We start from the raw sequence: 25891 nt of genomic DNA on the forward strand, positions 1-25891 counted from the left end.
GATGATGGCTTTTCAGTGAAGCATTCAGCCACCTCCCATTTCCAGAGAAACCATCGCCTCACCAGTGAAATCTCACTTAATGAGAGTGTGGTGTCAGATGTTTATTCAGTTGTCACATTAACTAGAATGTTGGTCCTCAAATGACAAGTCTAGTCCTCAATGGTTCATCAGTGAAAACTAGAAGTGGACTTTTTTCAAATAGAGGAACACCACCAGAAAAGAAGAGGAAATTCATGGAAAGCACAGATAGGCAGTAACCTCATTGACATTAGCTGTAGCAACTTCTTTCTAGACATGTCTCTGGAGGCAAGGGGAACTCAAGCAAAAATGAACTATTGGAACTTCATAGAAATAAAAAGCTTCTGCACAGTGAAAGGAACAATTAACCAAACTGAAAGGTAACCTTCAGAGTGGGAGAAGATATATATGTAAATGACATATTTGATAAAGGGTTAGTATCCAAAATCTATAAAGAACATATCAAACTCAACACCCCCAAAATCAAATAATCTAGATAAGAAATGGGCAGAAGACATGAATAGACATTTTTTGAAAAAATACATGCTAATGATCAATAGACACATAAAAAGATGCTCAACATCACTCATCATCAGGGAAGTACAAATCAAAACTACAATGTGATATCACCTCTCACCAGGCAGAATGGCTAAAATTAACAGCACAGGAAACACCAGGTGTTGATAGGAATGCAAAGTGGTGCAACCACTCTGGAAAAGAATATGGAGGTTCCTTAAAAAGTGAAAACTAGAATTACTCTATGATACAACAATTGCACTACTAGGTATTTACATAAAGGATACAAAAATACTGACTTGAAGGGATATGTGTGTCCCAATGTTTATAGTTGCATTATCAACAATGGCCAAATTATGGAAAGAACCCAAATGTCTATCAACTGATGAAGGGATAAGTAAGAGGTGGTATATATATAATATATATACAATGGAATGTTACTCAGCTGTAAAAAAGAATGAACTCTTGCCATTTGCAAGGACATGGGGGTTCAATAGAGTATCATGCTAAGTGAAATAAGTCAGAGAAAGAAATACAATATAATTTCACTCAGATGTGGAATTTAAGAAACAAAACAAATGGACACAGGGGGAAAAAGAGAGGAAAGCCAAGAAACAGACTCTTTAACTTTAGAGAAAAAGCTGATGGTTACCAGAGAGGAGGTAAGTGGAGGGATGGGTTAAATAGGTGATGGGGATTAAGGAGTGCACTTGCTGTGATGAGCACTGGGTGTTGTATGGCAGTGTTGAATCACTAAATAGTACACCTGAAACTAATATTACACTGTATGTTAACTAACTGGAATTTAAATAAAAACTTTAAAAAGTTAAAAAATATTTTTTGAGTTTTAATGGTGTTATGTGGTTTGTACGTTAATATTTTTCTTGTCTATATCATACCACCAAAGGCTTTTGGACCATTTATCATCATGAGCTGAATAGCACAGTCACCTTTCTTAAGCCATTGTGAAGAAGGTTCTTTTCTTTCGGTCTTATTTCTAGCCCTCAACTACTGAAAGCCTCACAGTATAAGTTCATTGAGAAATGTCCACCTCTTTTAGAGAGTTATCCTTTGATGCTGCACAATCTACTCTTACAAATGCCTTCCTACAGCTCCCTGGGGTGCTTTCCATAGCCATAGCCATAAACCTCCCAGTTCCCATCAACAGCTTCCTGAAAGTCCCCTTTCCTGTATACTTCCACAGAGAGTAGCTTTTTGAAAACTTAATCATGTATGAGTATGTATTTGTTCATTTACCCCTTTTTATTTTTAATCAAAAGTTGTGTTAAGGAGTTGATTGCAACTATGCTTGGGTCATATTGATCTGGAAATAGTCTCCATAGTTAAAAGTAGTTACTAGTTTATGAAGTAGTCATTAAAGTTAACATGGCACATATACATTATGTATACTGCTTTTTGTTATAATTAATATTTGCTATGTTCTGATAAATTCATCCTTATTGCACAGAAAATTAATTACCTGTTTACCAAGTTTTCCAAAGACAGAATAGATAACAAAGCTTAAGAATTGAATATTCTTGCAGTGGACTAGATAACTTGAAAACTATTAGCCCATTCCAGAAGGAAAACTGCTGGGACTTAAGTTCATCCACTTGAAATTGCTCTACAGTTATCAAAACATTCAAAAGCTCAAGGCTTAGGATCCCATAGATCAGATCCTACCTTATTTTTTTATTTATTTTTGAGAGAGAAGGAGACAGAGCAGGGGAGGGGCAGAGAGCAGGGGGAGAAGAATCCTAAGCAGCAACTGTGTTATCCCAACATGGGGCTCAAACTCACTAACTGTGAGATTATGACCCGAGCTGAAATTAGGTGTTGGACGCTTAACCCAACTGAGCCACCCAGGCATCCCAGAGTCTACCTTTTTTTTTTTTTTTTTTAATATATGAAATTTATTGTCAAATTGGTTTCCATACAACACCCAGTGCTCATCCCAAAAGGTGCCCTCCTCAATACCCATCACCCACCCTCTCCTCCCTCCCACCCCCCCATCAACCCTCAGTTTGTTCTCAGTTTTTAACAGTCTCTTATGCTTTGGCTCTCTCCCACTCTAACCTTTTTTTTTTTTTTTCCCTTCCTCTCCCCTATGGGTTTCTGTTAGGTTTCTCAGGATCCACATAAGAGTGAAACCATATGGTATCTGTCTTTCTCTGTATGGCTTATTTCACTTAGCATCACACTCTCCAGTTCCATCCACGTTGCTACAAAGGGCCATATTTCATTTTTTCTCATTGCTACGTAGTATTCCATTGTGTATATAAACGACAATTTCTTTATCCATTCATCAGTTGATAGACATTTAGGCTCTTTCCATAACTTGGCTATTGTTGAGAGTGCTGCTATAAACATTGGGGTACAAGTGCCCCTATGCATCAGTACTCCTGTATCCCTTGGGTAAATTCCTAGCAGTGCTATTGCTGGGTCATAGGGTAGGTCTATGTTTAATTTTCTGAGGAACCTCCACACTGCTTTCCAGAGTGGCTGTACCAATTTGCATTCCCACCAACAGTGCAAGAGGGTTCCCGTTTCTCCACATCCTCTCCAGCATCTATAGTCTCCTGATTTGTTCATTTTGGCCACTCGGACTGGCGTGAGGTGATATCTGAGTGTGGTTTTGATTTGTATTTCCCTGATGAGGAGCGACGTTGAGCATCTTTTCATGTGCCTGTTGGCCATCCGGATGTCTTCTTTAGAGAAGTGTCTATTCCTGTTTTCTGCCCATTTCTTCACTGGGTTATTTGTTTTTCGGGTGTGGAGTTTGGTGAGCTCTTTATAGATTTTGGATACTAGCCCTTTGTCCGATATGTCATTTGCAAATATCTTTTCCCATTCCGTTGGTTGCCTTTTAGTTTTGTTGGTTGTTTCCTTTGCTGTGCAGAAGCTTTTTATCTTCATAAGGTCCCAGGATTTCACTTTTGCTTTTAATTCCCTTGCCTTTGGGGATGTGTCGAGTAAGAGATTGCTGCGGCTGAGGTCAGAGAGGTCTTTTCCTGCTTTCTCCTCTAAGGTTTTGATGGTTTCCTGTGTCACATTCAGGTCCTTTATCCATTTTGAGTTTGTTTTTGTGAATGGTGTGAGAAAGTGGTCTAGTTTCAACCTTCTGCATGTTGCTGTCCAGTTCTGCCAGCACCATTTGTTAAAGAGACTGTCTTTTTTCCATTGGATGTTCTTTCCTGCTTTGTCAAAGATGAGTTGGCCATACGTTTGTGGGTTTAGTTCTGGGGTTTCTATTCTATTCCATTGGTCTATGTGTCTGTTTTTGTGCCAATACCATGCTGTCTTGATGATGACAGCTTTGTAGTAGAGGCTAAAGTCTGGGATTGTGATGCCTCCTGCTTTGGTCTTCTTCAAAATTACTTTGGCTATTCGGGGCCTTTTGTGGTTCCATATGAATTTTAGGATTGCTTGTTCTAGTTTCGAGAAGAATGCTGGTGCAATTTTGATTGGGATTGCATTGAATGTGTAGATAGCTTTGGGTAGTATTGACATTTTGACAATATTTATTCTTCCAATCCATGAGCAGGGAATGTCTTTCCATTTCTTTAAATCTTCTTCAATTACCTTCATAAGCTTTCTATAGTTTTCAGCCTACAGATCTTTTACATCTTTGGTTAGATTTATTCCTAGGTATTTTATGCTTCTTGGTGCAATTGTGAATGGGATCCGTTTCTTTATTTGTCTTTCTGTTGCTTCATTGTTAGTGTATAAGAATGCGACTGATTTCTGTACATTGATTTTGTATCCTGCAACTTTGCTGAATTCATGTATCAGTTCTAGCAGACTTTTGGTGGAGTCTATCGGATTTTCCATGTATAATATCATGTCATCTGCAAAAAGTGAAAGCTTAACTTCATCTTTGCCAATTTTGATGCCTTTGATTTCCTTTTGTTGTCTGATTGCTGATGCTAGAACTTCCAGCACTATGTTAAACACCAGCGGTGAGAGTGGGCATCCCTGTCGTGTTCCTGATCTCAGGGAAAAAGCTCTCAGTTTTTCCCCATTGAGGATGATGTTAGCTGTGGGCTTTTCATAAATGGCTTTTCTGATCTTTAAGTATGTTCCTTCTATCCCGACTTTCTCAAGGGTTTTTATTAAGAAAGGGTGCTGGATTTTGTCAAAGGCCTTTTCTGCATCGATTGACAGGATCATATGGTTCTTCTCTTTTTTTTTTTGTTAATGTGATGTATCATGTTGATTGATTTGCGAATGTTGAACCAGCCCTGCATCTCAGGAATGAATCCCACTTGATCATGGTGAATCATTCTTTTTATATGCCATTGAATTCAATTTGCTAGTATCTTATTGAGAATTTTTGCATCCATATTCATCAGGGATATTGGCCTGTAGTTCTCTTTTTTTACTGGGTCTCTGTCTGGTTTAGGAATCAAAGTAATACTGGCTTCATAGAATGAGTCTGGAAGTTTTCCTTCCCTTGCTATTTCTTGGAATAGCTTGAGAAGGATAGGTATTATCTCTGCTTTAAACGTCTGGTAGAACTCCCCTGGGAAGCCATCTGGTCCTGGACTCTTATTTGTTGGGAGATTTTTGATAACCGATTCAATTTCTTCACTGGTTATGGGTCTGTTCAAGCTTTCTAATTCCTCCTGATTGAGTTTTGGAAGGGTGTGGGTGTTTAGGAATTTGTCCATTTCTTCCAGGTTGTCCAATTTGTTGGCATATAATTTTTCATAGTATTCCCTGATAATTGTTTGTATCTCTGAGGGATTGGTTGTAATAATTCCATTTTCATTCATGATTTTATCTATTTGGGTCATCTCCCTTTTCTTTTTGAGAAGCCTGGCTAGAGGTGTATCAATTTTGTTTATTTTTTCAAAAAAACCAACTCTTGGTTTCGTTGATCTGCTCTACAGTTTTTTTAGATTCTATATTGTTTATTTCTGCTCTGATCTTTATTATTTCTCTTCTTCTGCTGGGTTTAGGCTGCCTTTGCTGTTCTGCTTCTATTTCCTTTAGGTGTGCTGTTAGATTTTGTATTTGGGATTTTTCTTGTTTCTTGAGATAGGCCTGGATTGCAATGTATTTTCCTCTCAGGACTGCCTTCGCTGCATCCCAAAGCGTTTGGATTGTTGTATTTCCATTTTCGTTTGTTTCCATATATTTTTTAATTTCTTCTCTAATTGTCTGGTTGACCCACTCATTCGTTAGTAGGGTGTTCTTTAACCTCCATGCTTTTGGAGGTTTTCCAGACTTTTTTCTGTGGTTGATTTCAAGCTTCATAGCATTGTGGTCTGAAAGTATGCATGGTATAATTTCAATTCTTGTAAACTTATGAAGGGCTGTTTTGTGACCCAGTATATGATCTATCTTGGAGAATGTTCCATGTGCACTCGAGAAGAAAGTATATTCTGTTGCTTTGGGATACAGAGTTCTAAATATATCTGTCAAGTCCATCTGATCCAATGTCTTATTCAGGGCCCTTGTTTCTTTACTGACCGTGTGTCTAGATGATCTATCCATTTCTGTAAGTGGGGTGTTAAAGTCCCCTGCAATTACCACATTCTTCTCAATAAGGTTGCTTATGTTTATGAGTAATTGTTTTATATATTTGGGGGCTCCGGTATTCGGCGCATAGACATTTATAATTGTTAGCTCTTCCTGATGGATAGACCCTGTAACTATTATATAATGTCCTTCTTCATCTCTTGTTACAGCCTTTAATTTAAAGTCTAGTTTGTCTGATATAAGTATGGCTACTCCAGCTTTCTTTTGTCTTCCAGTGGCATGATAAATAGTTCTCCATCCCCTCACTCTCAATCTAAAGGTGTCCTCAGGTCTAAAATAAGTCTCTTGTAGACAGCAAATAGATGGGTCTTGTTTTTTTATCCATTCTGATACCCTATGTCTTTTGGTTGGCGCATTAATCCATTTACATTCAATGTTATTATAGAAAGATATGGGTTTAGAGTCATTGTGATGTCTGTATGTTTTATGCTTGTAGCGATGTCTCTGGTACTTTGTCTCACAGGGTCCCCCTTAGGATCTCTTGTAGGGCTGGTTTAGTGGTGACAAATTCCTTCAGTTTTTGTTTGTTTGGGAAGACCTTTATCTCTGCTTCTATTCTAAATGACAGACTTGCTGGATAAAGGATTCTCGGCTGCATATTTTTTCTGTTTAGCACACTGAAAATCTCGTGCCAATTCTTTCTGGCCTGCCAAGTTTCAAAAGAGAGATCAGTCACGAGTCTTATAGGTCTCCCTTTATATGTGAGGGCACGTTTACCCCTTGCTGCTTTCAGAATTTTCTCTTTATCCTTGTATTTTGCCAGTTTCACTATGATATGTCGTGCAGAGGATCAATTCAAGTTAGGTCTGAAGGGAGTTCTCTGTGCCTCTTGGATTTCAATGCCTTTTTCCTTCCCCAGTTCAGGGAAGTTCTCAGCTATTATTTCTTCAAGTACCCCTTCAGCACCTTTCCCTCTCTCTTCCTCCTCTGGGATACCAATTATGCGTATATTATTTTTTTTGTAGTGTATCACTTAGTTCTCCAATTTTCCCCTCATACTCCTGGATTTTTTTATCTCTCTTTCTCTCAGCTTCCTCTTTTTCCATAACTTTATCTTCTAGTTCACCTATTCTCTCCTCTGCCTCTTCAATCCAAGCTGTGGTGGTTTCCATTTTGGTTTGCATCTCGTTTAAAGCGTTTTTCAGCTGCTCCTGACTGTTCCTTAGTCCCTTGATCTCTGTAGCAAGAGATTCTCTGCTGTCCTCTATACTGTTTTCAAGCCCAGCGATTAATTTTATGACTATTATTCTAAATTCACTTTCTGTTATATTATTTAAATCCTTTTTGATCAGCTCATTAGCTGTTGTTATTTCCTGGAGATTCTTCTGAGGGGAATTCTTCCGCTTGGTCATTTTGGATAGTCCCTGGCGTGGTGAGGACCTGCAGGGCACTTCCCCTGTGCTGTGGTGTATAACTGGAGTTGGTGGGCGGGGCCGCAGTCCGACCTGAGTTCTGCCCCCAGCCCACCGCTGGGGCCACAGTCAGACTGGTGTGTGCCTTCTCTTCCCCTCTCCTAGGGGCGGGATTCACTGTGGGGTGGCGTGGCCCGTCTGGGCTACTTGCACACTGCCAGGCTTGTGATGCTGGGGATCTGGCGTATTAGCTGGGGTGGGTAGGCAAGGTGCACGGGGGCAGGAGGAGCAGGCTTAGCTCACTTCTCCTTAGGTGATCCACTTCAGGAGGGGCCCTGTGGCAGCGGGAGGGAGTCAGATCCGCTGCCGGAGGTTTGGCTCCGCAGAAGCACAGAGTTGGGTGTTTGCGTGGAGCGAGGAAGTTCCCTGGCAGGAACTGGTTCTCTTTGGGATTTTGGCTGAGGGATGGGCGAGGAAGATGGCGCTGGCGAGCGCCTTTGTTCCCCACCAAACTGAGCTCTGTCGTCCGGGGGCTCAGCAGCTCTCCCTCCCTTTGTCCTCCAGCCTTCCCGCTTTCCGAGCAGAGCTGTTAACTTATGACCTCCCAGACGCTAAGTTGCGCTTGCTGTCGGAACACAGTCAGTCAGGCCCCTCCGCTTTTGCCAGCCAGACTAGGGGGCTCTGCTTAGCAGGCGAGCCGCCCCTCCACCCCGGCTCCCTCCCGCCAGTCCGTGGAGCGCGCACCGCCTCGCCGCCCTTCCTACCCTCTTCGGTGGGCTTCTCGTCTGCGCTTGGCTCCGGAGACTCCGTTCTGCTAATCCTCTGGTGGTTTTCTGGGTTATTTAGGCAGGTGTAGGTGGAATCTAAGTGATCAGCAGGACGCGCGGTGAGCCCAGCGTCCTCCTACGCCGCCATCTTCCTCCGAGTCTACCTTTTTGATACATTCTTAGTAAGGTTTTGGAGACTAGATGCAAGATAGTTTGTGACACATATGCTTCCCAAAAACTAGAATAGATTTTTCCTGAATAGTGGTATATCAGATGGTATATGTTTCTTCAAAGTCCAAATGTAATTATTAAGTGGGAAAAAGATAGTGTGATATATGTATGCAATGGAATATTGTTTAGCTATAAAATGAATGAGATCTTGCCATTTGCAACAGCATGAATGGACCTAGAAGGTATTATGCTATGTGAAATCAGTAGACAGAGAAAGACAAATACTATATGATTTCACTTAGATGTGGAATCTAAAAAAAACAAATGAACAAACAAACGAAGAGCAGAAACATACCCATAAATACAGAGAACAAAGCTGGTGGTTGCCAGGGAAGAGCAGTTAGGACCATGGGAAAATGGTTGATGGGGAGTGGGAGATAAAGGTTTTTAGTTATGGAATGAATAAGTCATGGAGATAGAAGGTATGGCATACGGAATAGAGTCAGTGGTATTAGTGCTGTATGATGACAGATGGTACTATACCTGGGGTGTGCATAGCATCATGTATAGACTTGTGGAATCACTATCTTGTATACCTGAAACTAATGTAACATTGTCAACTAAAATTTAAAAAATTTTAATCATTGATTTCTGTTATTATAATTATTATTTCTTTCATTTTCCTTACCTTAAACTTCATTTGCTATTTTTGTTTAGTTTTGTTAAGTTGGATGCTTAGACTATTCAATTAAGACCTTTTGTGTTTTCTAATATAAGCATTTAATGCTATAAATCTCCCCTAAGCACTGCTATAGCTGCTGAATAGGAGTGGTGAGAATTCATATCCTTGTTTTCTTCTTGATCTTATGGGGAAATTATTAAATCTATCACCATTAAGTATCTTTTTCACTCTAGATTTGTAATAGATGATGAAATTGAATTGAAGAAATTTTTTTTCTATTCTATTCTATTGATAAGTAACAAAAATTCAACTGAGTAAATTTAAAATCACATTGTCTCTATTCAGCAATTCATTAGACAGCATCACATCTAGCAAATATAAAGGAGCTCCATCAAGTTGCAGAATAGGAAAGTTTTTTAAAGGAAGAGAGTGAACAGAATAAAATTAATTATTAGCAAAGAATGCATTGTTTTAGGCAAGGTTACCCTTCCTAGGGAGAATCCTATCTCAGTGGATTACCTCCTCGTGCTGACTCAGGTTAGCTGGTGAAAGGTCACATTTCCAGGAAAAGCTGAAGCTGCACTTAGGTTAGGTATTAAGTTTTGCTGGAGTTTAGCATAAATGACTCTACTTGGGGCCTGCTGTCTCCTTTTAACACTAGTTTGCTTAACCTTTTTTTCAAGAATAGATGTTGATATTTGTCAAATGCTTTCTTGGTGTGCCTATGGAGATGATCATCTGCTTTTCTTCCTTTATTCTGCTAATATGGTGAATTACATTGATGTTTGAATATTTTACTGAAGATGTTAAACATCTATGTTCATAGGTGATATTGGTGAAGTAGTTTCCTTCTTGTAATGTCTTATTTGGCTTTAGTATCAAGATGATACTAGCCTCATATAAAATGTGTTGGGAAGTTTTCCCTTCTCTTTTATTTCCTGGACATTTGTGTGAAACTGGTATTATTTCTTCCTTAAATGTTAGAATTCACCAGGAAAGCCATTTGGGCTTAGAGTTTTTCTTGTTGAAAAGTTTTAAAAAACAAATAAAAATTTAAAATAAATGTGCAACTATTTGAGTTATCTATTTCGTTTTCAGTGAGCTTTAGTAGTTTCTGTTTTTTTTTTTTTTAAAGGAATTGGTCCATCTTATTTAAGTTGTCAAACTTATAGGTATAGAGTTATTTGTAGTTCTTCCCTTATTATCTTTTTAATGTTTCTTGGGTCAATAATGATGCCTCCTTTTTTTATTTCTGATATTGATGATTTGTGTCTTCTTTCTTACTTTCTTGGCCAGTCTGGCTATATAGGTTTGTCACTTTTATTGATCTTTCCAAAGGACTGGATTTTGGTTTAAAAACAAAAATAAAAGAGAAATTGCATCAGTTTCTGGTATTATCTGTGTCCTTCCTTGTTGCTTGTATAATTTGCTTTCTTTCTGTAGCATTGTAAGTTTGGAGGTTAGATTACTAATTATAGTCCTTTCTTCTAATATAAGCATTTAATGGTGTATTTTCCTTGTTCACACTGCTCTAACTACATTCCAGAAATTTGTATATGTTGAACTTTCATTTTCATTAGGTTCAAAATATTTTATACTTGCCTTGAGAATTCTCCTTTAACTTATGGGTTCTGTACATGTTTGTTGTTTAATTTCCAGATATTTGGAGGATTTTTTTGTATATCTTTATGTTTTTAATTTCTAGTTTAATTCCACTGTGGTTATTGAACATATTTTGTATGGTATCAGTTCCTAAAAAAATCTTTTGTAATACCTATTAAGATGGTTAAAAAAATAATATTAAGTATCGGTAAAGATGTGCAGAGAATGGAACTCTTGTGCACTGTTGGTGGTATTGTAAAATCGTGTAATGAGTATGGAAAACAATATGGAGTTTTCTTTGTAAATTAAGAAATAGAACTACCATATGATGCAGCAATTCCACTTCTGGATATTTAACCAAAAGAGTCAAAAGCAGCGTCTCAGGGATATCTGTATGTCCACATTCATAGCATTGTTATTCACAATAGCCAAAAGGTAGAAGTGGCCCAAATGTACATTGATAGTTGAATAGATAAACCAAATGTGGTGTGTGTGTGTATGTATGTGTATATATATATATATATATATACACACATACACATACACAATGGAATATTATTTAGCCTTTAAAAGTAAGAAAACCCTATGGCACCTAAGACTGTGTTGGTTTTGTAGTCCCCTTGCTTATGTTTAAATGTGGTAAAAATCAAAGTTTCAGAGCTGAGATTTATTACATGAGGATTTCACAACATTGGAGTCAGTTGTTCAACTGATTTTCTGAGAAGCAGTATCATACAAAAACTAGGCTTAGAAGCAAACCAGCTAGATTTGAATCTCTGTGCAGATATTTACCATCTATAATGCATTGAAGATATTACTCACTAAGCTTTGGTTTCCACATTTATAAAATAGAGTTCCAAATAATTGAGTACCTATTTTATAGAACTACTGAGACAATTGAACAAACTGAAGCATATAAAATTATTAGCATAGAATCTGGTACACAGTAAATGTCCAATAAACACAGCTCTTGTTATAGCTATTGTTAGTGGTATTGTTGAAAAGTAAATGAAGCAAATTTGCATTCATTAATGTTACATTTTATCTCACTGATTTGGACCCATTGCTCAAATACACTTTGAATCTGGAGCTTGTCATGTGCCATAAATCCATTTAGCTGAGCCATCATCTTAAAAAAAAAAAATTCAAAAGACATCCTGTTGTCACATGCTACAATATAGATGGACCTTAAGGACATTATACTAAGTGTAATAAGCCAGTCATAAAACGTCAAACACTGTATGATTCCACTCATATGAGGCATCTAAGGTAGTCAAATTTATAGAAACAAAAATGGAATGTAATTACTGGAGGCTGGGGGAAGGAGGAAAGTAGGAATTGGTTAATGGGTATAATGGGTATAGAATTTTGGATTTGCAAGATAAAAAGCTTGAAATCCATTCCCTACATTATCTACTGAACTGTACACTTAAAAATGGTTAAGATGGTAAATTTTATGTTATGTGAGTTTTTTCATGCTTGACCACTTTTAATAATGAAACTTTAAAAATAGCCAAATTATGGATACAGCCCAAGTGCCCATTGACTGATGAATGGATAAATATATGGCATAAATACAATGGAATATTATTCAGCCACAGAAAAAAAGGAAATCTTTCCATTTGCAATGGTGTGGATGGAGCTAGACAGTATGCTAAGCAAAATAAGTCAGAGAAAGACAAATACCATATGATTTCACTTTTGTGTGGAATTTAAGAAACAAAACAATCATAGGGAAAGAGAGAGTGGCAAACCAAGTAACAGACTCTTAATTATAGAGAAAAAAACTGATGGTTACCAGAGGGGAGATGGTGGGGAGATGGGTAAATAGGTGATGGGGATTAAGGAGTGCACTTGTTGTGATGAGCACCAAGTGTTGTACGGAAGTGTTGAATCACTATATTGTACACCTGAAAATAATATTATATTGTATGTTAACTAACTGGATTTTAAATACGAACTCAAAAAAAAGAGTCATATAGAGACTCCCCCACAATTTGGGAGCCATTTAGACAAGCAGATATTTACTATTAAGTAAAAAGACAGCATTAAAAATGAAAAATCCTCAAATCTAAGGAGAATGCTTGTTCACGTCTTTGATATGCATTTATATAAACATGAGAAAACAAAGAGTATTTTCATTTCAAGGAAATCAACTCTTGAGTCCTCACCTTTCTTCACATGTGATCTGTCTCATCTTCATTTTGACTGCATACCCCTCCCTACAGAACTTCATCTCCACTGACCTGCCACTTCCAGCACAGGCTAACCATGAAGCCTTCTATGCTCCATTCTTATGTGGGTTTTTTTTTTAACCATGATTTGAAAAAACCTTTTTGTGGTTTGTTTTACAGACCAGAATATGGTCTAACTTTGTGAATATTCCTTGTGTACTTGTAAAGACTAATTTGCTCTTGCTGGGTGAAGTGTTCTATAAATGTCAATTAGGTAAAGTGTGTTAATAGAGTTGTTCAATTCCTTATTGATTTTCTACCTGTTTTATTGATTGCCAAGAAAAGGGTGTTAAAATCTCCAACTATAGTTATCAATTTTCCTATTTCTCCTTTTCAATTGTATCACTTTTTGCTTCATGTACCCAGAAACTCTGTTGTTAGCATCTTGCATGTTCAGGATTATTATGGTTTTTTGTGATTTGATCCTTGTATCACTATGTAATATCCCTATTTATTATCCCTGGTAATATTCCTTGTTCTGAAGTCTACTTTGTCTTTTAATGTAGCTACTTCAGCTTTATTTGAATTAGAATTTATATGGTATATAATTGTGCTTTCATTTTTAACTCATATGTCTCTATATTTAAAGTGGATTTCTTGTAGACAACATGTAGGGTTTTTAATTTAACCAGTTTGAAAATCTCTGTCTTTTATTAGGTATATTAAACAATTTATATTCAGTTTAATTATTGGTATGGCTGGATTATATTCTACTATTTTATTATTTGTTTTCTGATTGTCCCCTTATTCTGTGTTATTTTCCATTCTTGCTTTCTTTTGGGATATGTGTTTTTTTAATGTTTATTTTTAGAGAGTGAGAGAGGAGTGAGCACATGAGTTGGGGAGGATCAGAGAGAGAGAGAGACAGACAGACAGACAGACATGGAATCTGAAGCAGGCTCCAGGCTCTGAGCTGTCAGCACAGAGCCCAACATGGGGCTTGAACTCATGAACTGCGAGATCACAACCTGAGCTGAAGTCAGAGGCTTAACCAACTTAGCCACCCAGGCACACCTGGAATATAAGTGTATTTATTAGGCCATTTCAATTTATCTTATTGGAGTTTTGCTATATGTCACACTTGTATCTTGGTCCTTGCTCTATGGATGACAAGTCACACATACTTAATATTGCAGTGTCTGCTTTGAGTTAATAGTGCACTATATCAAGCAAAATATAGATGCCTTACAATTGTATGTATCTGTTTACCCTGCTCCACTTACCTTTATTATTGATATATGTACATGTGTATATGTATATGTATTTATGTATATATGTATATATCTACATACATTGAAAATTCTACATATGATATCATGGGCTTTGCTTCCATTAGTCATACAGATTTTAAAGAATTTGAGTGTAATTTTTAATATTTACCATATATTTACTGTTTCTGTCACTTGCATCATTCTTAAAGATCTAATTTTCCCTGTGATATCCCTTCACTTGGGAAGAGTTTCTTTTAGAGAAGATCAGCTGGCGATGAATTCTCATAGTTTTCCTTCATCTGAAAATGTCTTTATTTCACCTTTATTTCTGAAGATTATTTCACTGTATATAGAAGTCTTGGTATACACTATATTTAGCACTTTAAATATGCTTTTCTACTGTTTTATGACCCCCATGGTTTTTTGTTTTGTTTTGCTTGAGAAATCCATGGTTCTTTGAATCTTTGTTCACCTATTGTACAACAGTAATTTAAAAAACCCTGATTTCAATATTTAAAAAAAATCTTTGGTTTTCAGCACTTTAGTTATGATGTACATAGATATAGCTTCCTTTGAGTTTATTATATCTGGGGTCAGCTGAACCTCTTGAATCTTATAAACATGACTTTCACCAAATTTGAGAAGTTTTTAATCATTATTTCTTCAAATGTATTTTATACCCAATTTTTTCTTTTCTTCTGGCATTCCAATGACATGTTAGAATTTTTTTAATTTGTTAATATTTATTAATTTTTGAGAAAGAGAGAGAGAGAGCACAAGCTGGGGAGGGGCAGAGAGGGAGATACAGAATCTGAAGCAGGCTCCAGGCACTGAGCTGTCAGCACAGAGCTCAATGTGGGGCTTGAACCCATGAACTGCGAAATCATGACCTGAGCCAACGTCAGAGGCTTAACCGATTGAACCACCCAGGTGCCACATAATGTTAGAATTTTTGATGTTGTTCCATAAGTATCTGAGCATTTATTAATATTTTTTCAATACTTCTGTTACTCTTGATAATTTCTGTTGATCTCTGTTAAATTTCATTCATTGTTCTATAATTTACATTATACTTTGAGCTCATCAAGTCATGTTCTTAAAAAAATTTGAGATCTTATTTATTTCTAAAATTTGCATTTTTGGGGCACCTGGGTGGTTCAGTCGGTTACGCATCCAACTTCAGCTCAGGGCATGATCTCGCGGTCTGTGAGTTCCAGCCCCGCGTCGGGCTCTGTGCTGACAGCGCAGAGCCTGGAACCTGTTTCAGATTGTGTCTCCCTCTCTCTCTCTGACCCTCCCCCATTCATGCTCTGTCTCTCTCTGTCTCAAAAATAAATAAATGTTAAAAAAAATTTTTTTAAATAAAATTTGCATTTTTTTATAGATTCATTTTTTTTTTTCTGCTGAAACTACTGTCTTTCCATTCATTTAAAGTGTGTTACTGCATGGGGCATACTTTTTAATTTTTTTTTTTTTTAAAGGTTTATTTATTTATTTATTTATTTATTTTATAATATATGAAATTTATTGTCCAAATTGGTTTCCATAAAACACCCAGTGCTCATCCCAAAAGGTGCCCTCCTCAATACCCATCACCCACCCTCTCCTCCCTCCCACCCCCCATCAACCCTCAGTTTGTTCTCAGTTTTTAACAGTCTCTTATGCTTTGGCTCTCTCCCACTCTAACCTCTTTTTTTTTTTTTTCCTTTTTTCCTCCCCCTCCCCCACGGGTTCCTGTTACGTTTCTGAGGGTCCACATAAGAGTGAAACCATATGGTATCTGTCTTTCTCTGTATGGCTTATTTCACTTAGCATCACACTCTCCAGTTCCATCCACGTTGCTACAAAAGGCCATATTTCATTTTTTCTAAAAATATGGAACGCTTCACGAATTTGCGTGTCATCCTTGCGCAGGGGCCATGCTAATCTTCTCTGTATCGTTCCAATTTTAGTATATGTGCTGCCGAAGCGAGCACCTTTTTAATTTTTTTTAACGTTTATGTATTATTGAGAGACAGAGAGACACAGAGCATGAGCAAGGAAGGGGTAGAGAGAAGGGGAGACACAGAATCCGTGGCAGGTTCCAGGCTCTGAGCTGTCAGCATGGAGCCCAACGCAGGGTTTGAACTCATAAACCATGAGATCATGACCTGAGCTGAAGTGGTCGCTTAACCAACTGAGCCACCCAGGTACCCCTGCATGAGGCATACTTTTAATAGCTGCGTATTCATTTTCTATTGCTGTATGATAAATCACCACATGCTCAGCAGTGTAAAACACATACATTTATTATCTCTCAGTTTTTGTGACATCTGTCCGTGGCCTAGTTGACTGATGTCTCACAAGGCTGTAATCAAAGTGTCACCTGAGCTTCATTCTTATTTGGAGCTTGGGGTCCTCTTCCAAGCTTTCATGGTTGTTGGCAGACTTCAGTTCCTTGAAGCCTATAATTCCCTCCTACATGACCCTCTCCATAGGCAGTTTACATTATAGCAGCTATAGCAGCTTGCATCTTCAAGATCAGCAAAGAATCTCTCTTTGGAGTCTGCTAAGACAGAGCCTTATAGAACATGACATAATCATTGAAGTGATATCTCATCACCTTTATCATGTAATGTAATCTAATTAGGGGAATGATATCCCATCATCTTTGTATTTTCTATTGCTTGGAAGCAAGTCATATATCCTGCCTGCACTCAAGGGGAGAGGAGTACACAAAGCCATGGCTACCAGGAAGCAAGAAATCTTCTTAGGGTGTTTGCCATAAGCTGCTTTGAAGTGTTTGATAATTACAACATCTAGGTCATATAAGGCACCTGTTGATTGTTTTTTTTCTTGAGAATTTGTCACATTTTCCTGGTTCTTTGTATCTTGAGTAATTTTGGAGTATATCCTGGGCATTGTGAAAGTTATGTCATGGTTACTCATGTAACCATGAGTTACATTATAATCCTGTAGAGAAAATTTTTTAAAGATATTCAACCAAGTTAGGGTTGGACCACAAGTTCAATCCTACCTTCTGTGGATGGAGATTCTAATTTTAGTTCAGTTCCAAGTCATTAGCTTACTGTTTTATTTCTGTTCTGTGCATGTGCCACTCAGGTGTTTGAGTGCTGGGTTGTAGTTTAAATCTTAGTTCATTCCTCCTGCCCTTTGTTATGATCTGGGTCATAGCTTAAATCTTAGTTCATTCCTCAGTGCCCTTTATTATGATCTTTTGGGTCTTTCCTGCACTTGTTCAGCTTTGGAATGAGCCCAGGACTTGTGTGAATGCATTTACAGGATTAGGAGATCTTTTTCTCTAGCTCTCTCCTATACAGAATTTCCTTGCAAAGCCCACTTTTGAGGCCATGGTGTCCCCTTTCCTGGTTCCTCTGGCCAGAAATTGTATCTCTTGGATTTTTGGTTGCTTACACAGCCATCACTGGCAAACAGCTCCTTGACTGGGCAAAGCTGCTAGAGAACACAAAACCCAACAGAATTACATCTCATTCTTTGGGTTATAGTAGTCCCTTGTATGGTTACTCTACCTGGTAACATGGGGTTTCTATTCAAATTTTCACAGAATCATGCCAGTATTCTGCTGTATAGCTCTGCAACTGAGATCCACTGTCAGGAAAAATCTGCAAGAGAAAAAAATATATAAAATATCCACCTTGTTGCAGGTACCTTTTCTGAGTTTTAACTCCCTTTCAAAATCTACCTGCTTTTGGGGTGCCTGAGTGGCTCAGTCAGTTGAGCATCTGACTTCTGCTCAGATCATGATCTCATGGCTCGTCTCATGGGTTCAAGCCCCACATCGGGCTCTGTGCTGACAGCTCAGAACCTGGAGCCTGCTTCGGATTCTGTGTCTCAGTCTCTCCCTGCCCTTCCCCTGCTCATATTCAGTCTGTGTCTCTGTCTCAAAAATAAATAATCATTAAAAAAACATTTAACAAAATCTACCTGCTTTTGATTACTTTTTCAATCTTACGGTACTTGATTTTTGTTCGTTTTTAGTTGTTTATCAGAAGAAGAGACAAGCTGTAGTGGGATTACTCTATCTTGGCCAGAACTGAAATTTGTCCTTTGACTTGTAAAGTATCTGCACATTTATATTTTAAGTACTTTTCTTTTAAACAATAAAGAGTTTGCTTGTGCTTTTTAAATCCAATGTGATAATACATGGCTTTTAATTTGAATATTTAGATAATTTTCATTTAATATAATTATGGTTATGTTTGGGTTTAAATTTACCATTTTGGTATTTGGATTTTATTTGTTCCATTTGCTGTTTGTTTGTTTTCTTCCTCTCTATTCTTGCCTTCTTTAGGAATAATTGAATTTTTTTAATATAAATATATTTTTAAATATAAAAGTATACCTTTATTTTGCCTTTTCCATCCTTTGTGCTATTGTTGCCATATATTCGTTTTACTTCCATACACGCTATAAACCACAAGATGCATTGTTATTATTTTTACTGTAAACAGTCATTAATCTTTTAAGGAGATTTTTAAAATGACAAAAGTTCTTTTATATTTAGCATTTATGGCACCCTTTATTTCTTTATATAAATCAAAGTTGGCTTCTGGAATAATTTTTCTTCTGCCTGAAGAGCTTCATTTAATGTGTTTTTAATGTAGGTCTGCTGCTCATTAATTCTTTCAGCTTTTGTTTGCCTGAAAAAGTCTTTATTTAGTGCTCAATTTTGAAAGACAACTTCACTGGGTAAAAAATTCCAGGTTGACAGATTTTCTGTCATTACTTTAGAGATGTCACTCCACTGTATTCTAAATGGAGTAGTTTCTGATGAGATGTCTGTGATCATTCTTACCTTTGTCCCTCTATGTAATATACCTTTAATTTGAATTTCAGGATTTTTTTTTTAGTACTAGTTTAAAGGAATCAAATTATGGGCACCTTATGTGGTTCTGTTTGTGTTTTTTTTTTTTTTAATTTTTTTTTCAACGTTTATTTATTTTTGGGACAGAGAGAGACAGAGCATGAACGGGGGAGGGGCAGAGAGAGAGGGAGACACAGAATCGGAAACAGGCTCCAGGCTCTGAGCCATCAGCCCAGAGCCCGACGCGGGGCTCGAACTCACGGACTGCGAGATCGTGACCTGGCTGAAGTCGGACGCTTAACCGACTGCGCCACCCAGGCGCCCCAGTTCTGTTTGTGTTTAACTTGATTGAGGTTTGTTGACCTTTAATTTTCAGGCTTATCATCTTTAATAAACTGACAAATTTGGGCCATTATTATTTTTTCACCCTTATCTGTTTTGGGGAGTCTGATGATCTGTTCATTTAAAAAAATTTTAGTCCTTTTGCTCTAGGTGATTTATTTGGTATGACTTCTATTCCTTAGTGTTCAAGTTTACTTATCTTTTTCTCCAGTGTATAATCTATTATTAATCCCATTCAATATACTTTTCATTATAGATAGCATATTTTTAATCTCTAGACATTCTATTTTTTTATTTCAGTAAAGTCAGTAGTGATGTCGTCCATTTCTTTCCTGATTCTACTAATTCAATTATTATCTCTGTTTTGCTTTGTCAGTTTAGCTAAAAGTTTCTCAATTTTGTATTATTTTCAAATAACCAACTTATGGTTTTATTGATTTTCCATATTATTTTTCCATTCACTATTTGATTAATTTTCATTCTAAACATTTGTATTTATTTATTTACTTTGAGAGAGAGAGCAGGGGAGGGGCAGAGAGACTTTGAGAGAGAGAGCAGGGGAGGGGCAGAGAGACTTTGAGAGAGAGAGCAGGGGAGGGGCAGAGAGACGGAGAGAGAGAATCCCCAAGCTTGCTCCATGCTGTCAGTACAGAGCCTGATGCAGGGCTGGAACTCAACGAATCGTGAGATCATGACTTCAATCAAAATCAGGAGTCAGACGCTTAACCAACTTAAGCCACCCAAGTGTCTCGAGTAATCTCCATTCTAATCTTTATTATTTCCTTTCTTTTGCTTGCTTTGGGTTTAATTTGCTCTTCTTTTTCTAGTGTATTAAGATAGATTACTGATTTGAGATCGACTTTTTTTTAAATGTAGACACAGCTATAAATTTCTAAGTATTGTTTTAGCTGCATCCCATAAATGTGATATGTTATGTCTTCATTTGTATACATATCAAAATATTTTGCAATTTCTTTTTTTGAGTGAAAAAAAAATTTTAATGTTTATTTATTTTTGAAGGAGAGGGAGACAGAGCTTGAGCAGGAGAGGGGCAGAGAGAGAGGGAGACACAGAATCTGAAGCAGGCTCCAAGCTGTCAGTGTAGAGCCCGACATGGGGCTTGAACTCGCCAGCTGTGAGATCACAACCTGAGCCGAAGTCGGACACTTAACTGACTGAGCCACCCAGGCACCCAAAATATTTTGTAATTTGCACTGTGATTTCTCCATCGACCCATGGATTATTTAAAAATCGATTGTTTATTTTCCATATATTTATGTATTTCCCAAATTTATTTCTATTAATATCTAATTTCATTACACTGTAGTCAGAGAAGATTATTTGCATGATTTGTGTCTTTAAATTTATTGAGGCTTGGGGTACCTGGGTGGCTCATTTGGTTGAGCATTTGGCTCTTGATTTCAGCCCAGAGTCATGATCTCACTATTCATGGTTTCATTCCCCACATTGGGCTTTGCCCTGATAGCACAGAGCCTGCTTCAGATTCTCTCTCATCCTCTCTCTCTCTCTCTTGCCCCTCCTACACTTGTGCTCTCTGTCCCTCTCTTTCTCTCAGAAAAATAAACAAAAATTATTGATGGGGCACCTGGGTGGCTCAGTCAGTTAAGCATCCGACTTCAGCCCAGGTCATGATCTCACGGTTTATGGGTTCCAGCCCCACGTTGAGCTCGTGCTGACAGCCCAGAGCCTGAAGCCTTCTACAGATTCTGTGTCTCCGTTTCTCTCTCTGCCCCTCCCCAGATCATGTCCTTTCTCTCTCTCTCTCTCTCTCTCTCTCTCTCTGTCAAAAATAAATAAAAACTTTAAAAAAACTTAAAGAAATTATTGACACTTGTTTTATGGCCTGGAATGTTGTCTAAATGTTCCATGTACATTTGAGAAGAATGTGTATTCTGCTGTTTTGGGATGGAGTCATCTATCTATGTCTGTTACATGTATTTGGTTTATAGTTTTGTTCAAGGCCTCTATATCTTTGTTGATCTGCCTAATTGTTTTAATCATTGTTGAAGGTGGGATATTGAAGGCATCAGCTATTATTGTTGAAAGGCCTATTTTCCCCCTTCAATTCTGTCAGATTTTCCTTCATGTATTCTGGAGTTCTGTTGTTAGGTACATATATGGTTTATGATTGGTATGACCTTTTTATCATTGTACAATGTCCCTGTTTATCTTTTATAATTTTTTTAAGTCTATTTTGTTTGATATTAGTATAGCCACTCCAACTTTCTTATAGTTGCTGTTTGCATCATTTATCTTTTTCCATTCTTTACTTTCACCCAATTTAGATCTTTGAATCTAAAGTAAATGTCCTGTAGACAGTATGTAATTGAATCTTATTTTTAAAGCTTTTTGAACAAATGTTTACATATTTATTTTGAGAGAGAGTGTGTGTGTGCAAGTGAGAGGTGGGGCAGAGGCCGGTGGGGTGGGGGGCGGGAATCCCAAGCAGGTTCTGCACTATCAGTGTGGAGCCTGATGCAGGGCTTAAACTCACAAACCATGAGATCATTACATGAGCCAAAGTTGGATGCTTAACCGACTAAAACATCCAGGCGCCCCTGATCTTATTTTTCAATAGAGTATGACAATCTCTCACTTAAAAAAAAATTTTTTTTAATGTTTATTTATTTTTGAGAGAGAGAGAGAGAGAGAGAGAGCGAGTGGGGAGGAGCAGAGAGAGAGGGAGACACAGAATCCAAAGCAGGCTCCAGGCTCTGAGCTGTCAACACAGAGCCCAATGCAGGGCTCAAACCCACGCTGTGAGATCATGACCTGAGGCAAAGTCAGACACTTAACTGACTGAACTACCCAGGTGCCCCCAATCTCTCACTTTTTATTGGATTGTTTAAATCATATTTAATGTTGTTATTGATGTAGTTGAATTTATGCCTGTTACTTTACTTTTGGTTTTCTGTTTTGTGTCTTTTTCCCCTTCTGTTTGTATTTATATGCTTTCTTTTGATTAAATGAATATTTTCTAGCATAATACTTTAATTATTTTTATGATTTTTTTCCACTATATTTTTAGTTACTTTCCTTGTTGTTGCTCGAGCTCACCATTATATCTTAATATATCATAATGTAGTTCATATTTTTACCAATTTAATTATTGTCAGAGATAGACCTCTTACCCATGTATAGTTCTACCCTGCCTCCCCTTTTTGTGCTATTATTGTTTCTTATATATCTATATATGATACACATCCAACAATACATTAGTATATTTACTATCCTATATCATTTATAGTTTTAAAGAAGCTACGAGAATAAATGCAAGCAAGTATATATTTATAGAGTTGATCCTATTAGTCTTTCTATTACTGTTCTTATTTGCTTCATTTTTTCCTATAGTTTCATTCCCATATGATGTCGTTCCCTTACGTCAGTACAGCTTCTTCTCACCCACTTTCCTGGTGCTGTTATTGCCAAACTTATTATATTTCTATATATTAAATGCAAAACAATTCCATAAAATGTGTATTTTCATACAAATTAATTAAACGAAATGAGAAAAATACACATTTCACTGCCTTTTACATTTATCGAATAACCTTTACCAGTGCTCTGTGTTTTTTATTGTAGGATCAAATTAACATCAGGGTCACCCTCTTTCAGCCTGAATAACTTCTTTTAGCATTTCTCGTGAGGCCGATTTGCTAACAACAAATTCTCTGTCTTTGTTTTCCTGGAAATGTCTTTATTTTACCTTCATTTGTGAAAATAGTGTTTCTGGATAGAAGATTCATGGTTGACAGTTTTTGGTTCAATATTTTAAAAATATCCCACTGCTCTTCAACCTCCATTGTCTGTGGTAGGAATTCTCTGTTAAACTTAGCGGGTTCCCTCCTTTGTGATGACTTGTTTTCCTCTTGCTGCTTTCAGGATTTTCGTTTTTTGTCTTTCAATATTTTGCTATTATTTGCCTGGGTGTGTATCTCTACCTTTATCTTACTTGACATTTATTAAACTTCTTGTATGTGTAGGTTAATGTTTTTCACCAAATTTGGGGAGTTTTTGGCCATTGTTGTTTCTAATATTTTTTTCTATCTCTCTCATTCTATTACTATATTACACATATGTTGGCTTATTTAATGGAGTCCTGCATTGATTGCTCTGAGGCTCTGTTCATTTTGGTTCATTTTCTCTGTTCTTTGGATTGTACAACTTCCTAGTCTTTCCTGAATTCATTTCACTGATTTCACTCTTCTATATGTAAAATCTATATATAACACCTCTAGTGAATTTTTCACTTCAATTATTATAATTTTAAACTCTAGAATTTCCATTTGGGTTTTTAAAATTCTGTGTATTTAGCTTCTATATTAGATGTGACATTGTTATGATAGCTTCCTTTATTACTTTAGCCATGGTTTCCTTTAGTTCTTTAAACATATTTACACTATCTGTTTTGAAATTTTTATTTGCAAAGTCTAGTATCTGATCACTCTCGAGGACAGTTTCTGTTTCCTATTTTTTCCTATGTGAGTCACACTTTCCTGTTTCTTTGCATATCTTGTATTTTTTTGTTGTTGAAATTGAACATTTTAGATAAATAATTGTAGAAACATGAATACTTATTACAGCCCTCACCCCCCCCCCCACCTCCTGGGCTTCTTGTTGTCTGTTGTTGATTTGCTTAGTGACTTAGCTGTACTAGTTCATTAAAATCTATTTCCCTCAAAGTATAAAGCCTCTGATGTCTCCTCACAGGGAATAAGGTTTGGTGTGTGGATAGTCACCTTGGGATGGCAGTGGTTTTAGCAAAATCTATTTGACTCTCTCTTTTTCTAGTCTGTGTTGTCTGTCTCTATTGGTACAATCAGCATTAATTGCCATCTGGTTGTTGTATTGTTTTGACAATGTCCTGGGGCATAAATTGTTCCATCTGATCTAATTAAATTCAAGTCCTTTTGCAGGGGTAGTTTTGAGACCAGTATTTGAGATATATTATGACCCTGGGAAGCCTCTTCTTAGCTACATCTTTTCTTGGTTCTCTCTTTTCAGCTTCTAGCTGATGTATGGTTTTGCTGTCATGGGCCAACCAGTCCCTTCTTAAGTGCTTACCAGTGAAATCTCCACTGTTTTTCATAGCGCTCTGTGGTTTGAACTTCCTCATGCTCTGTTCAAAATAAAATCAGTTCCCTTGGGGAGAGTTCTGGAGTTCTCCATTCTTAGGGCCTTCCTGTTTTGCTGGGAAAACATCTATTCCTTTACTCAAGAGCTAGATGTTAAGACAGTGACCTGCTTCTCAGTTATATCCCTAGTTTATTCACAGTGTTCTGGGTGGAGGTGGTAGCTTCTAGACTTCTTGACTTTACTGTCTTGGTATGGAACCTCATCTTATAAGCAAGCTGAGGTGAGGGCATTTGAGGCCCAGTATTCTTGGCCTGTCATGCCTGCCCCATGAGTGGTAGCTGAGTAGAGGAAAGGGGTCCTAAGTCCTTTCAGCCATGCCCAATCAGATTAGAGCTTCTGAAACACAGGGTTGGGGATGATTAATGTGGGTATGCTGGTATACCCCACGTGAGATTGTAATCCTAGGTTTTGAGTTGAGGGGGAAAGATCCCAGGTAGTTGGCTGCAACTGCCCATGTAGCTTCTGTCACACTGAATTGGGGGACTGTCAGGTAGGGGCAGGGAATGGATCGTGTCTTAAAAGCAACAGACTGTCATTGTTCTTACCAAAATTTAGTGCATTTTCTTGATGAAATGTTTGTTGGTTTACTGTGTGTCCTTAGGAAAATTTCCAAAGAACTTTAGTGGTTGTTATTTTTTTTATAATTTTAACTAATTATGGTTCTTTACTGGGTTTAAAGTCTGCCAAGCTCTTCACGCCACTATCCTGTAAGTCATTCTGTCTATTCCTTTCTCATCGTTTCATCATTCCTGTCTCATCTCAGCTTTCAGTAGCTTCAGTAGCTTTCATGAGCTTCTCTCATGCATATACAGATTCCATAATCAGCCAGAGACTCAAAGAGACATCTTTGTAGGTCTTTGGAGCTCATACTCTCTATATAGCTCCCTTTTGTCCTTCACTCTCCTCAACAATTTCAAACCACATTGGCCACTCTGAACTCTATTCTCTGTCTCTTCAATTCCCTGATCTCTTTTTGAATTCCCTCTCCTTGCACCATGTCATGGAAACTGCCTCCATACAGTAAACTGGGGCAATGTTGCACTTACCTTTTTTATTTACCTTTTAGCAGGGGAGATCACAGTCCTGTGTTACTTGTCTGATATCTGAGAAAGGTTGTTTTACAACCCCCCTGGTTTTCTAGTCACTTAAGGAAGTACAATAAATCTGGTCCCTTATTCCAATGTTCTTCTGCTACTTCCTTTTTGCACAATGATTAAGAACCACAATTCTGGGTTTTATTTCTGGCTGTTTAAGGCAGTTCACTTCACTTTTCTGTGCCTCATCTTCCTCTTCTACAAAGCAGAGATAATAAGAGTATCTTCCTTCTAGGTTTGTATTAAGTGAGTTATTGCTTGTTAAGTGTTTATGACAGGATATGGCCAATAGGAAGTTGAAATAAGTTTTCACCACTATTGCTATTACTACTACTATCTTCATTTCCAATATGTCACTGGGGAAATTGCCTAAGGC

General features: G+C 37.4%; 1 protein-coding gene and 1 non-coding gene across 6 annotated transcripts in view; one reads left to right on the top strand and one right to left on the bottom strand.

The window, feature by feature from the left end:
* Window positions 1-25891, top strand: part of EDA (ectodysplasin A) — a 431757-nt gene that overhangs the window by 105440 nt on the left and 300426 nt on the right. The gene's annotated exons all lie outside the window — the stretch shown is intronic.
* LOC123595600 lies at window positions 15967-16073 on the bottom strand. The gene has a single exon (XR_006711268.1). It is a non-coding gene; the product is annotated as a U6 spliceosomal RNA (small nuclear RNA).

This window comes from Leopardus geoffroyi, chromosome X, assembly GCF_018350155.1.
Source record: "Leopardus geoffroyi isolate Oge1 chromosome X, O.geoffroyi_Oge1_pat1.0, whole genome shotgun sequence".
NCBI classification, from domain to species: Eukaryota; Metazoa; Chordata; class Mammalia; order Carnivora; family Felidae; genus Leopardus; species Leopardus geoffroyi.